This window comes from Acartia tonsa, chromosome 13 (genome assembly GCF_053477335.1).
Source record: "Acartia tonsa isolate MP-2025a chromosome 13, ASM5347733v1, whole genome shotgun sequence".
NCBI lineage: Eukaryota > Metazoa > Arthropoda > Copepoda > Calanoida > Acartiidae > Acartia > Acartia tonsa.
In genome coordinates, this window is record NC_137272.1 from 41,779,627 (window position 1) to 41,794,947 (window position 15,321).

At 32.7% G+C, this 15,321-nt stretch overlaps 1 protein-coding gene across 2 annotated transcripts in view; it reads left to right on the forward strand.

Annotated features, from left to right (window-relative positions):
- The window catches only part of LOC145304577 (sestrin homolog), a 394,235-nt gene that overhangs the window by 23,211 nt on the left and 355,703 nt on the right, over positions 1 to 15,321 (forward strand). The gene's annotated exons all lie outside the window — the stretch shown is intronic.

Below are 15,321 nucleotides of genomic sequence, written 5' to 3' on the forward strand. Positions count from 1 at the left end.
AGGATTTATGTCTATTTTCACCCTACATAGGTCCCAGGGCTCGGCACTTACTTTTGTCTTGATTCAATTGTAGCCCACAGTGATAAAGGATAAGTTTCTAAAAAATTCTTGCTGTTGGCTAATCAAAATTTTGATTTCATCAATTTTTTTAAGGTTTTTATATTTATCTAGATCTGCATAGAGCTTTGAAATTTCTTTGTCAAAATCTTGTGTTTTGTTAAAAGAATTAAACTTCAGTTTTGAGAAAAATTTATCATGATGTATTTTTAGGTGTTTAAGTAAAGCAAAAAGCACTGATAAATCTTTATATTCTGGTTTGTTAAATGAGAAATCTATGTCTACATTTTCTTTATTTTCAGAGTAAAATTCGAATTCTTTTCTTGTACTTTCATCTGCATTGTCAAATAGAAAAATAGCTGTTTCTTTTTTCATAAGCTCTATGAAATCAGGGATTTTAAAAAGATGTTTTTGCCAGCTGGGGGGGTTATAGACATACTTTTTTTGTACACCAACAGTAAGAGTTTTATGATCAGAGAAGGAGTTATATTTAAAGCTTAAATGATTGAGGTTAGTATTGTTAGAAAAGCAGTAATCAATAACAGACATGCTTGTAGATCTTTCCCCCCTCCCCCTCCACGTGCAATCAGTTTGCATGTTCAGTTTTTTAGCAACATCAAATAAATTGTATTTATCTACAAAGTTTAGTAAGGCACGTGCTTTAGTTCTATGCTCTGGTCTACTAAAACTAATATTCATATCACCTATAAGTGTAAAATTGGTAATATTTCTTTTTAAAAGAAAATTGTCTATTTTTCTTAGGATTTGAATTGTAGATTCTGTATCACAAGGCAAATAAACAGTAATAATTTCGAATTCAGATCCTTTAGAAATAACTTTAGCATACATAGCATGAGCAGAAGATATGACTTGAATATTTGTTTTATCAAAAGATATACTTTTGTCACAAAACATGAAAATCCCTGCCTTTGGTTTAGGTGAACATGTTTCGCCCACATAATCCATATTTGGAGGAAGTTTTAATTGTTTGTGATCAGCATCTAATTTAGTCTCTAAACATATGTATAAAGATGGAATATATTTAGCACTAGATACTAGTTCTCTAATTTTGGGAGGAACGCCTTTCATTTTATTTTTGCTCCTTGAATGAATGCCTAACCCCATAACATTAGCACAAACAATGTTAAAATTTGCCATAATTTCTTATTGAGAGATATGGCGCCCTCAAAATCTATCGTATATAGACCCTTAGTTCAATTTACTATAAAGAATAGAGAAGCCTTGAACTGTGGCAAGTAGTGTGAATATGATAATACCAAAGCTCAAATATCGGACTATAATACACAAGTTTAGTATAATGTAAATAAAAGAAACAATATTGTGTTCATACAAAACAGGAACAGTGCGATAATAAACATTACAAAATTAAATTTGAGATTTTTAGTAATATTTACTTCTTAGTAGATAATACATTATTTACCTTTGGTGTTTTGTATGAACACTTTAATGACACATCAATAGGATTAAAAAATCAAATAACACAAGGATGACAACATCCATAGAAGCGAAGTTCAGAAATGAAAGAACAAACGAATATTAACACTTGTGGAAAGTCGGAACTGCAAATATTAAGTCTATACAAAATTGTAAGTGAATTTGTTGCAAAACTGATCAGATACATAATACTGTATAAGGACATACTGACGTTTTTTTTTAAGACTTGATTATTGAGATGCTTTACTTATAAATTGTGCCTTTCTGTAATAGGAATCAGTATTAAAAATTGATGAATAGGTTAATTTTAGCATACAAAATTTGTTGTCAAAAAATAAAAAAAATCAGTGTTTTAAATGGACCTACGGACTTTCTGGTAGTGATTATAGAGTTGCTACGATTTCTAAGTCGTACCTAACTGTTATAGTTGTCAGCGTGCAATGTTTCGAATAGACATGACAATTCTAATCTGTTTGAATTTATGAACATACGGACGGACGGACAGACCCTAATTATAGAAATCTTCGCCTTTTAAAAAAACTAATAGCAGGATAATAATTTGTTGTATAGCAAAGCTTTATCAAGAAAAACGTTAAATAGATTTATCTAACATTTTTATCAATTTAACTTATTTAAACAGAAAATAAAGATTTTGTTGTGAATCATGAGAAGAAAAATAAGGACAGATCAATTTCCATTAGTTGTATTTTTTAATATTATTTTAATTGAACGAATTAAGTGAATTTTAGAGTAGCTTTACTTTTTAGGAGTATATTCTTGTTGGAGGCAATAATTCTGTAAGCTGGGCTGGAGCAGGGGGTGTGCCGATCTGGGATGGAGAGACTGCAAAGGGTATGACAGGACATAGCATAGGGGGCACAATGAGGGTTATTTGGTTGTGTATAATTGAGGTCAGATTTGTGGTTGGTGTTACAGGGAGGTTGTCTGACGCATGATTTTGTGGTATTGAGGTTGAATAATCATGCATATCTGTACCCTCCGACCTGTAACTCTGTTCTGGTGTGCAGGAACCTGAAAAGGGAGGCCTAATGCCCTTAGAAAAGGGTGTAGTAGGCCTAGAATCATGAGGTTTGTGTGTTGGTGGTGAGGGTTGTCTGTCTGCGTCGGGCTGTTCATTCTCGTTCTTATCTCCAACATAGGGCGGAGGTGGCATTATATCATCCTTGTTGTATGGCAGATTTTGCTTTTTTTTATGCCTCCTTCTACGCCTCTTTGATTGGATAGGAGTACTTAATATATATTCTGTACTCTCAATCGATGTTGACTGTGATAGTTCCAACACATGATTTCTGACAATATTTTCCAGCTGGAAAAAATATTCAGATTTGAATTCTGTGTCGTATAGAGGAATTACAAACCCACTCATATATAGTTCTACGCATTTTGCGTCAGAAAAACTAGTATATTTGCTGTTTGAGGCAAGTTTAACCGAGTAAAGGGGCCCTAACTTTTCGTCAAATTTTGTACAAACAAAATTATTTAGACTATATGACGAGATTTGCCCTTCCTGTTTGAGCCTACTCAAAATGACTGAAAGACATTTCACTTGGTGTCTTAAAATTGGGTAACTGTTTAAGCAGTATAGTATAGGAGGTGCATTACTGCCTAAATTGTGCTTTGCTATAGCAACTCCAGCTTTTTGGCATTCAGGGTTGTAAAAATAGATGTTAGCAGCATTAGATTTAGTTTTTATCACTGATTTCACTAATCTAGGTCCACCAAAGGCGTAGCCAATAGAGGTGATGCTAGTGTTTTTAAAAGATTTTAGGCTAGGTATGTGTGCTGAGCTGGCTACATCAAATAAGAATGGAGTTAGAGTGTCACTATCAAGTGTTACAGGTTCTGAGGGAAGATCAAATATTATATTAAATAATTTGGCTGTCAAATTAAACTCGGTTTCTTGCTCTATAATGATATTTCTGAGTTGTGTATTTTCAAGCTTTAAGTCTTCAAGCTCTTCAGACAAATTATTCGACATGTTTTGTGTTGATTTGTTAGGGATCCCTCCCTGCTTGTATAACGGTAAATGTGAGGGGGAAGGCGGCGGTGACGCGTAAGACGTAGGAGGGGGTGGGGGTGTGTGGGGGAATATGAAGATGACCCACACGGAAAGGTCACACAATATGATATTTCAAGCTAAGTTTTTAACTGTTAACTTATAAATGAATTTGAGTTTTTTGTCCTAAAAATAACACTTTTTTACTTATGTTTTTAAAACATTATTGTTAACTAGTTAGTTTTTGTAACTTGATTTTCACATATGGTCATCTCTTGGAATTTCAAGTGCAGTATAGGCCTAAAATGGGCTCTGGGAGGTGAGTGGTGTCACAAATATATTATCATGTCTTTACAGGCTGAAAGACAAATTCACACTAGATAGATAGATAGATAGATAGATAGATAGATAGAGCAAACGCACTGATATATAGATAGATAAACATAGATGTATAGATAGAAAGATAGAAAAATAGATAGATAGATAGAGCAAAAGTACTGATATATAGATAGATAAATATAGATGTATAGATAGATAGATAGATATGTAGATAGATATATATATATAGATAGATAGAGAGATAAATATATAGATAGATAGATAGATAAGTAATGTAATACATATTGAATCCTATAACCAAATTTAGTATATTTCCTTTACCATTATACAATAGAATAATAAAGAAGTGTTCATACAAAACCAAAATTAGCCTTTTTCAGATTTTGTACTAGCGAAGCTTTTCTATGTTGAGCATAGGGCCGTCTGTACGTTTGTTTTTAATCATACTATTGATTTCTTAGAATAGATACAATCTAAGAAGTCTTTTTGACAATTTTAAAATGGTGATTTTTATATTCATTTTTCACAATTATTGTTTATATGATTTTTGTGTGTATGTAGGAAATTGTTAACTCCTGGCTTTCTAGGACAGCTTAGTATTAATCTTTGAATAATGTAATAAAATATTTCAATCAAAGAATTTGCTTTATTTTAAGAACATCTAATATAGAATAAGATTTTGCTTGGGGGCCTTGTCCTATTCCCCTCCCCCTTCTTTCGCTAAACATTGCAAATACTATTTTCCAATGTAAGTTAGGAGAGATCGATCTAATAATAGTGAATACTAAAAGAAAACACGTTGTCCTAAATTGACCATGAACAACCGGGACCACTACTTGACCTTTATCGGTCTGGTGGGGTGGGTGGGGGATGGGGGGGATTGTTTGACGGGTGTTAGGTGTTAAATGCAACCCTCCCCCTATCTAGCTCCTATTAGAGCTAGAGGGTTAAAATAGTTCGTGTACATCCCCTGGCTAATAAAGAATTTCAGACTAAGTCTTATTTTGCTAATTTAACCCCTTTAATTAACACTGTATGTTTTTAAACAAGGATGACAACATCCATAAAAGCAAAGCACTGAAACGGTAGGACAAACGGACATAAACAATTGTATAGTGTCTGAACTGAATAATCAGAATATAACAGTATAAGAGTCGACGCAAAATTGTAAGTAAATTTGTTGAAAAACTGCTTGATACAGGATAATGTTTATGGACATACTTACATTTCTAGGACTTGATTATAGAGTTGCTTTGCTTATAATATTGTTCTTTGTTGCCCCAGGAATCAATATACTAAAAATCAGATCAAACGGATAATTAGATCACATAAAAATTTGTTGTTCAAAAAGTAGAAAAATCAACATGTTTAAAATGGACGTACGGACATTCTGGTAATGATTATAGAGTTGCTACGCTTTCTAAATCGTACTTAACTACTACAGGAATCTTCATGCAAAGTTTGAAATTGATAGGACAATTCTAACATGCCTAAATTAACGAATAAAAGCTATCTATCTCGGACGGACCGACCCTAATTATAGAAAAGCTTCGCTTTTAAAAAGTTATTTACAGTATTATAAACAGCTTTCCGCGTATATAAAAATGTACAATATTAAGTTTAAAATTAAAACCAATTTTTTTAGCCCAAAGGTGCCAAATCCACGGACTAAAAGAACTGGTTTTAATCTTATGTATGTATATGATTGTTCATTTTTATATTCCAGAAAACTGGATATAATACAATGCCATACATAATTTTTCAGTATGGCTGAGAATCGGTTCTATTCAACCTGATATTATTATTATATTTTAAAGCATTAATGTAATAAAAGTTAAACCATATATTTGACTATCTTCAAACAAAGTAAGTCCTTTGAGATAAAGCATAAAATCTCGCCAACTGCTACCCCCCTCTCGAAATAAATTGAAAATTTTTAAAATTAAATAATTAAAAATGCTTTACTAAAATATTTTTTCAACCCAAAAACAAAAGGGAGAGGAACAGATCTATAGTATAGATGTAAATACAGACAACTACCTACCTTCCTTTTCAATGACCTTTTTTGTCTGCTTCTAAATTATTTTCAGCTACTTAGCTGTGTTAATATAAGCGACACCATTGGTTGATTTTTAAAGACCCAATAGAAAGGTTGCACAAGGTTGATGCGATGGGAAGATACAGTTATTTAACCCTTTCTATATCTAGTGCTTTACTCTAATGGGAGAGGATTGTTGGAATCTCCCATCAACTTTTAATAAAAATATTATATCGACCCATCCTACAGCTTAGCATAAAAGGACAGGTTTATGTTATTTACAGTTGGCTGAAGCTAAATAGAAACCAAGGACAATCGTGTTCATAGTTAGCAAAGTTAACTGCAATTAGATAGAAACAAAGTATGATTTAATCCATACTTAACAAAGTTAATTGAAACTAAATGGAAACAAAGAATGATTATATCCATATTTACCAAAGGACAATTTTTTGCTGGAGATAATACGAAAAAAATATGAAAACATAAATAAAAATAGAAGTGTAATAAATGGTATATAGCATGGCAAAAATCAGGCACATAACATTCATATTTAAAGTAAGGACTTCCAGACACAGTTCGTGCAATGTAATGGGTTTTATTTACAGAATGTTGACAACAGGATCGTGATTTTGACAACAATTGGTCTAGAATCTGTCTCACAGAGGTTATCCAGGTTGATTTAACGTATATTACAGACCATAAGGAAAAAGGATAAGAGGATGAATACTCACCCCTTTTTCATGGTAAAATACTACTTCCCCATCCCTAAATTTAGAAGCAGACGAAAATCAAAAGCCGCCCAGGGCTTTTTGTAAGTCAATCATAAATAATAATGTGAATAAAAAGAAAAGCGATATTTAGCAAACAGCCGTGGGCGGTCAGAATCAGCTGAATGTTCATTCTGAAAAAAATTTCCCCCTTTTTAGAAATAGAAGGATTCATCTTTCATGAACAAATTTTTAAATAAAAATAAAATTCTATGTAATTTTTAATTAAAACATTAAAACGAAAATATCTAATCTAATATTCTTGCCCTAAATATGGAAATAGTAAAAAGTAAAAAAATATTTTTTTAAAATAATTTTTAATCCTCCCATTTGAAAAGTAGTGGAATAGCAATAAATTTTAGCGCGGCAACAGCGCTGAGTAGGCCTCTAGGCCCACTGCCTATTTTCGTCTTCTAGTTGCTTCGATTCCTCTCTTTTATTTTTTTCTCTATGTTACAGACCAACTAAGACATATTGTAATAGTATATAGAATAGCTTTAATGATAAAATGAAAAGAAATTGTAATAGTATTCTATATTTGATACTTTTCAGGATAAGTTGTACCTTACATTTTCTTTTGAAAGTAAAGCTTTTCTACGTTTAATGTGTTTGCCAGTAACTGATCATCTGATCATTAGAGTGAAACACTCGAGGGAGAAGGTGTTAAATATCTATATCTCCCTTATCACAATGTGCTTGTGATGACTCTCAATTGGGTCATTGAAAATCAACCAATGATGTTGGGGATATTAGCAGAAAAAAATTTGATAGTAGACGTAAAAGTTCATAGAAAAAGGGAGGTAGGTAGTTATCTGTATATACATATATACTATAGATCTATTCTCTGATCATTGATTTGACTTTTAAAATTTAAAGTACAGCATGATTTTTAATGAGTATTACTTACTTATCATTATCTAATCAATTGGATTTTTAAAATTGTGATTCATGGTACTTCTGTAAACCAAGGCTCGCCAGCAACTAAGCTTCAAATTTATACCCGTTTCGATGCTTGAAAATTTATTTCAAAATGAGAGATTGTGATATTTTGATCAGGTTTAGACTTCCAGCTATTTTTAAAAACTGAAAAAAGTTTATTTCCATGAGGCTTATGGGCGGTTGCCGAGTCCTGTAATAAGAAAAGTAGGGTTTCTGTAAGATATAAGAAGATATGGTACAGGAAATTGTCCAAATCTGTGGGAGTAAATGCGGGAAAATCTATTTATGATAAAAAGTTGATTACATTTGTGTTCTGGGGTATATTTTATATGAATATACATAAAATTTACTCATTTGTGCTTAGTGGGGCTCGAACCTTTTCACTACTTTGGTTTGACGTTTTCTTTTAAATTATGCATTTTGTTCTTTATTGGTGATTTTCACAGCATGCTATTGGACTAAGTTAATGTATGATTTAATAATTTATATTTTAAATTTTTTCTTCCAAAAATCTGGCTTAAAAAATCTTCGGGTAAATATCACTGCATACAAAATCGAAGAAATCCTTATTGAGCTGACATAAGAGGCTTTTTTTTGCATATAAGTATGAAATTTTATGATGCAATTGTTACAATGTCTTTTTTAACCCTTAACGGTCGGGGGGGGGGGGGGGCGTTGAACGCCCCCCCATCCGGTTTTTTCTATCTCATTTTCTGTGTGTGAAAGATAAAGAGCCCAAACTGCTTGACTTTTTAAGTATGGGTATGACACATAACTGAGAGTTGGATTTTTTAAAATATCTCCATCCTGGCGGGCACAGGATGCCAGCAAACCTAGCAGGGTCATCCAGATAAAGAGCAAAAATATTTTTTTGACTAAAACAAAGCATTTTATCATACCAAAATACTAAAAAATCCTCTAGTAGTACATCCTTATATGAAATACAGGTGTTCAAGTCACTTTCATGTTCCAGGTATGATCCTGCAGGTCCTGATCCTCCAGGTCTCCAGAAATCTTTGAAAGGCTCCTGTGGCCGCAATTTTTGACTTAGAGACTTCAAATTTTAAACTTAAGCTTTTCTTACATGTCTACATAACGTATTAAAATTTTATGAAGATCCGCAGCCGTTTTCCCGCCGACCGCCGACTGCGGCGACTGGCAGCTGCCAAGTACAGCTGCGGCCGCTGAAATTTATATTTTGATATTTCTAATGTAAAATTTACATAAAAATAAACATTTTCTGGGAAAAAAATTTTCTTCTAGCTTCAAAAATAAGAAAATTACAGCCGTTTGAAATTTTTAAATAAAAAAAGACCTAAAAACAAAGGTTGTTAAATAAAAGGGTGAAGGAGGCGAAAATTGACTTAGACTTATAAAAGGTCGGAAATTCATTATCAAACAGGGGATTTGCACACAAAAAATTAGCACTCTAGCTCTAATAGGAACTGAGATAATTAGGGGGGGCGTTGAACGCCCCCCCCCCCTCGACCGATTAAGGTGCGGCAAGGGGCCCGACTGTAAAGGGTTAAAATTTGTCGATATCCCCGACACCATTGGTTGATTTTTAATAACCCAATTGAAAGTCGGTACAAGGACATTGTGAAGGGGTTATACAGATATTTCTCTCCCGTGCTTTACTCTAATGATTTGTTAATTATGAAACATAATTTGATGTATATAAAAGTAAACTGTTTTTATGTTTATCCTGTATTTTGTGCTATTGGGTTTCTGGTTTTTATGTGCTTAACACAACAACATTAATTCTGTACAGATAGGAAAAGGAAAAATAATTTTTATCCCTCGAAAATTTCTCTGTACCAGATATTAAAATGGTTCTCCACCCATCCTTCGTAATTGATAGCTAGTTTGAAAAAAATTATGTATGTTAGAATCGCTCTATCAATCTAAATCTGCAAGTTAATTCTTTTAACAGTTGGGTTCAGTCTACAAACTAAGCTGGATCTTCAAATCGTTTAGAGGTGCGCTGAACCGGGGCGATTCATTTCAGCGCACCATCAGATTATTAATACCAATCTTTAAATCGAATTGGCATGGGCGATTTAGCGCGGCCAGTGGCGCGGTACCAGTGCGCCAATGGTACTCAACTAGTGGTATTGCCGCGCTAAATCAGGGTGAATCATATTTAATAAATAAATATTTTTTAAAAATTAGTTTAATATTTTATTGCAAAACTATCGTGAAAACATTTTTATAGTTATTTTTAAAATAAATTATATATTGTTTTATATATAACACCGTACTGACCCGTTTTAAGTTATAAAATTGTACCGGCACGTATGGATATGTTATTGAGTGTCGCCAGCGATCTAGCAACACCGCGCTGAAAATCTTTTTAAAGATCCATGTAAAATAGCAGTAGCTGTGGCGCACCATCAGCGCACCTCTGGTTGACCTCTGAATAAAAAGCAAAGCATCTCTAATGTCACGTTAAAAAACCTTTTAATTAGAATATAATCAAATAGCGGAACCACGCTATGCTTGTCAATGTCTGTTTGTTAAGATCAATAAAACATAAAAATGCCTGTATTTTGGATTTCAAAATAAAAAGCAAAAATATCCATAGTAAATAAACCTAAATTATTTTCAGGAAAAGAACTTGGATTTATCTCATTGGTTATTTTAAATAGTGTCATCAATGTTTAATGCACATTATTTATTATTATATAAAAGTAATAGGATGATTGTCTATCTTGTTTACCGAAGGATTTCACTAAACGCTAAAGCGCTATGATTCTTTAGCTTCTCATAGGACCTGGGGGACTAAAACTATGCCCCTAGATTCCCCCCCCCCTTTCCTCCAAAAAAAGGATTTTTACTTTAAAATTAAAAAGGGATAGCTAAAGAGTTTCTTTTCTATCTAAATTATTTTGTCCATCTGTAAAACAATTACTAGCAATATGAGGGAATGCCAGGCAAACAGGGATATGTAAATAACAGATCTATAGTATAGATATACAGTGTTTTTTTTTATGAGAACTTTTTGAAAGCAATTTTACCCCACTTATAGTTATCAGAATTTAATGACTAATGGCTTATCTTCTTTGTTTTTTTTTAAGGCAATTAATAGAACAACAAAAAAATATTTCAGTTTTTATTTAAAAAGTACAGTAAAATCTAAATTTCAAAACTTAGGTGTCAACATATAAAAATGGTTTTAGCACATTTTTCTTTAAAAAATGAATTTTCTGTAGTCGACTTTGAAGGGCCAGTACTCCCTCCCTGGTTGAGATATGACCTTCAAACTTTGATATGTTCTAGTACATGTCCCTAATAGTATCTGTATACATATTTAGCTCTATATCTCAACTTTAAAGTGTTTAGCAGCCATTCTTGCAAAAGGTTGATTATTTGAGCATAAGAAAAATGCGCTATAACCATTTTTAGATGTTGACACCTAAGTTTTGAATTTTAGATTTTACTGTACTTTTTAAATAAAAACTGAAATATTTTTTTGTTGTTCTATTAATTGCCTTAAAAAACGAAGAAAATAAGCCATTAATCATTAAATTCTGATAACTATAAGTGGGGTAAAATTGCTTTCAAAAAAGTTCTCATAAAAAAAAACACACTGTATATACAGACAACTACCTTCCTTCCTTTTTCAAAGACCTCTTTCGTCTGCTTCTAAATTATTTCTGCTACTTGGCTGTGTTAATATAAAAGACACCATTCAATGACCTAATAGAAAGGTTGCACAAGGTGGCTGCAATTGGGAGATACAGTTATTTAACCCCTTCTCTCTCTAGTGTTTTACATTAAATAAATAAAATGTTTATAATACCAGGGTCACTTGAGGTAAGTTGGGAGGGGTAATTCGACCCTCCACTTTATATTTATCTATCCTATCATATCTATAATACAAAGTAGCTTGATGTCTGTCCGTCCGCCCGTCCGTCTGTCTGTCCGTCCGTCCGTCTGAAGCTTAAGATCTTGGTAACCACTGAACTGATTGGATTCTACTCTTCAGGGTATATACCTATCGGTCCTGTGGTGGTTTTAAGCTATTTTCTTGGGGGGTGGGACACCCCCAACCCCCCTAAAAATAAAAATTTACCCCCCCCCAAAAAAATAAAAATTTTCTTGAGAACACATTAGACTATGAGCAGCACCAGTAGTTTCTTGAGAACACATTAGAATATTTTTTTACGAATTTTGCGAATTTGTTATTTAAACGAGAAAATGTTTTCCTGCTGGGTAGGTGCAAAAATTTGCGATTCGTTCTGCTAGGGAAGTAATAGAAGATGTAATAATACCTCTTGGGGTAAAGCCCCTAGAGGCTAGGGGCAAAGCCACTAGTATTATACAAAGTAGAAAGCTTTTTTGTCTGTAGCAAGAGATCTCGCTAACCACATGACATATAAAGTTCTTCTTTACAGTAAAGCTTCTCATATGTCCAGATAAGGTTTTAAATATATTTGGAGGGTATCTTTACACTCCAAGTAAATAATTACTCCCCCATAAAAAAAATACTTTTTCTTTATAAAACTCAAATTGAAAATTTGGGAGGGTAAATTATTTGTAGTTGTAAACTTCCCTAGACCCATAAGAAGGTCCACATTAAAGTAGAACCTTATCAATCAGGAGGTTAGCGAGATCTTAAAGCACAGACAAACACACACATTATGTTACTATTAATAAAGATTTATATTAATCTAACTAAATTTATTTTTAAACAATTCGAAAAAATCAATTTATGAAAAGAAACTAGAAATTTTTAATTTTGACCATTGGATTTGAAAAATCAGGTTGATACTATTATAAGTGTAGGAATGTTTAAACTTCTTTTATAAAAATGATTCAATTAATATTCTATTTAACTATCCCAGTATCCCACAAGAAAGTAAAGTGGAAAAGAAAATATAAAGATACATTTACCATTTACAATTTCTTTTCTGTCTTAATTTATTTTCTGCTATTATAATAGACAAATTACTTGAATAAATGCCTTTCTAATTTTTATTAATAATACAAAGGTCAGTTTCAGGAGCGTCCAAGCTTTTTTATTATGGGGGGGGGGGGTAAAATTTTGAAAATAAATAGGCACCCCCAAGCTCTTTTTTGGGGGGGTAATCTATATTTCATAGAGGTATTTTTTTTATTTGGGGGGGGGGGGAATTTAATAATGGGGGGGGGGGGGTAATCACCCCTTTACGCCCCCCCCCTTGGACGTCTATGGTCAGTTTAGTTAAATCTATTTTTGTAAGAAAACTGAAAATCTTGTTTTGTCAACTGCCTTTATGAGGTCAAAAAGTAGCGTACAATGTAATTTAGAAAATTTTATGTTACTTTAGTGTGTTGGATTTGGACGAGTGCTGTAGCTGCTAGGTTGGAAGGGTCAATTTTCAAATTTGCATTATTTGAAAATTGGGGGGAGGGAGAGGTCTATGTAATCTTCCTCCCCTAAATTATGTCAATAAAGGCTTAAATATTTAATTTCTAAGACCTTTAGTTTTTTTTCATATAGTCCCCCTTCTTGACGTTTAATGCTATTTTTGACGAAGCCCAATCTGCACCACTTTTGATGCCCGTGACGTCATAAAAATGATGGAGATGAGAGGAGAAGTGGGAAAGAAAACCACTAAAGAAGAGATGGAGAATCCTTCATCTTTATGACGTCACGGGAATCAAAAGTAGTGCAGATTGGGCTTCGTCCTATTTTTTAAAACTACTCTAGGAAAAAAAGGGCAAAAATTCTTTAAATCAACTCTATTGTATCCCATAAGAAAATAAATGTAGATGATTATGTTAATGGGTTTTCAACATTGTTTACTGCTACATTACAATTCAGATAATGGTTTACCAATCCTTAACAGACAATTACAGGAACAAGGAATATCAATTGCCATAGAAAAATTAATAGGTATTTATCGCATCGTATTGTTAACAGCTTTCCGCAGTTAGTGAAAGAAAAGTATTAATACCAGTTTTGTTAGCCCCGAGGGTCTAAAGGCTCGAGCTAACAAAAACTGGTATCGCATCGTATTATAGACAGCTTTCCGTGGATATTAAAAAATATAAGATTAATAACAGTTTTGGTATATGATAGTAAAAGAATGTAAAAGTTAATTAATTAAGTATTTCAGCCGTCTACAAAATAAAATAGTTATAAACCATAGTAGGAGGGAGGGGGGCGGGGGGTGGTTTTGGATGATATTTAAGACCTTTCGTTGAATAAACTCTAAACATATTTAACTAAACATTAAAGATGAAACAACCGACTAAATTTGAAAAGTTAAAAGTCATTATTATATTAAACAAAAAGGATAAGACTAATTTAATGATATCATTTTTCATTTACTTTTTTAATTTTTTTATGGTTAAAACGGGTCAATATGAAGTTCGTCTATTTAATTGACTGTTTCTATTGTTTAGCATATTAAGGAACAACTTAATCACAAGGTAAAACCTTACAGACAACCAACCCTTTGATTGCAAAACTTTGTTTAGAGATTCTAAATAAAAAGTTGCAGAAAAGAAATTCCCCCCACATTAAACTTTATTTTATGAACATATATATAATATAGATGTATATACAGACAACCACCTCCCTTCCTTTTTCAAAGACCTCTTTCGTCTGCTTCTAAATTATTTTCTGCTACTTGGTTGTGTTAATATTGGCAACACCATTGGTTGATTTTCAATGACCCAATAGAAAAGTTGCACAAGGTTGATGCGATGGGGAGATACAGTTATTTAACCCTTTCTCCCTCTATTGTTTTACTCTAATAATTTTTGTAATCAGCACTATGTTAATTTTAACGTCTCTAGTACGACATGGTATGGTATAACTCCATGCTGACATCTCACTTGCAGCAAACTAGCACATAAACAATTTCGCTAAAGTTGCACATCTGCTAAATAAGAGAAACGCTCATTAACTAGGGGGGAGGAGTAATGAATTTGCTAATTGCATGTATGCTTTGAGAATCATATCTGTATTCCATCATATCTAGTGTTCATACAATTCAGAAGAGTTTCAAATTAAACAAAAAGATTATGAATTTAAGTAACTCAATTTTCAAAACAACAGTAAACTATAATACAGTTAAAAATAGAGAAGATCAAACAGAATGGTTAAACGATAATATAAGTTAAAATGAAATATCAAATAAGCAGAGTCTTCCTAAACGTTCCAAACAGACTAAAATCAGTCAATGACCAATACAAAGCTTGATTTTTGTATTGGTTTAGTGTTTTAAGATTTTATTGTATACATAAATACACTTCCTAAAGACGACAAATTATTCTTAAGTCATCCGAAGAAATAAATAAAAAATAAATCAGCTTAATATAAACCAAAGACCTATATTAGCTTTTCTAAAATAAGCAACTCAATCGGTTCAGTGGTTATCTAGATATTTAAAACAAAATCAAAGCTAATACTTTATATATATAACTAGCGGCTACGCACCTAGAGGTCATAAGTAGCACTTTAAATGTTTGTTTTTATTTTTCAAATATGTCTCTGTTGCGTTGAACTCTCCGTGTAAAATCGAGAAAAGAAAAAAAAATAGATTTTTTGTGATTTCTCGGGTGAGGGGGGTGGTACCCTCCCCCAAAATAGTTATTCGCCTTCCCAGGACCTATGAGAAGCTATTCTGTTAAGGAGAACCCGATCGGTTCAGCGGCTAGCGTGATCCTTCGGTACAAACAAACAAACAGACAGATAAACACACATCCCGTTATTT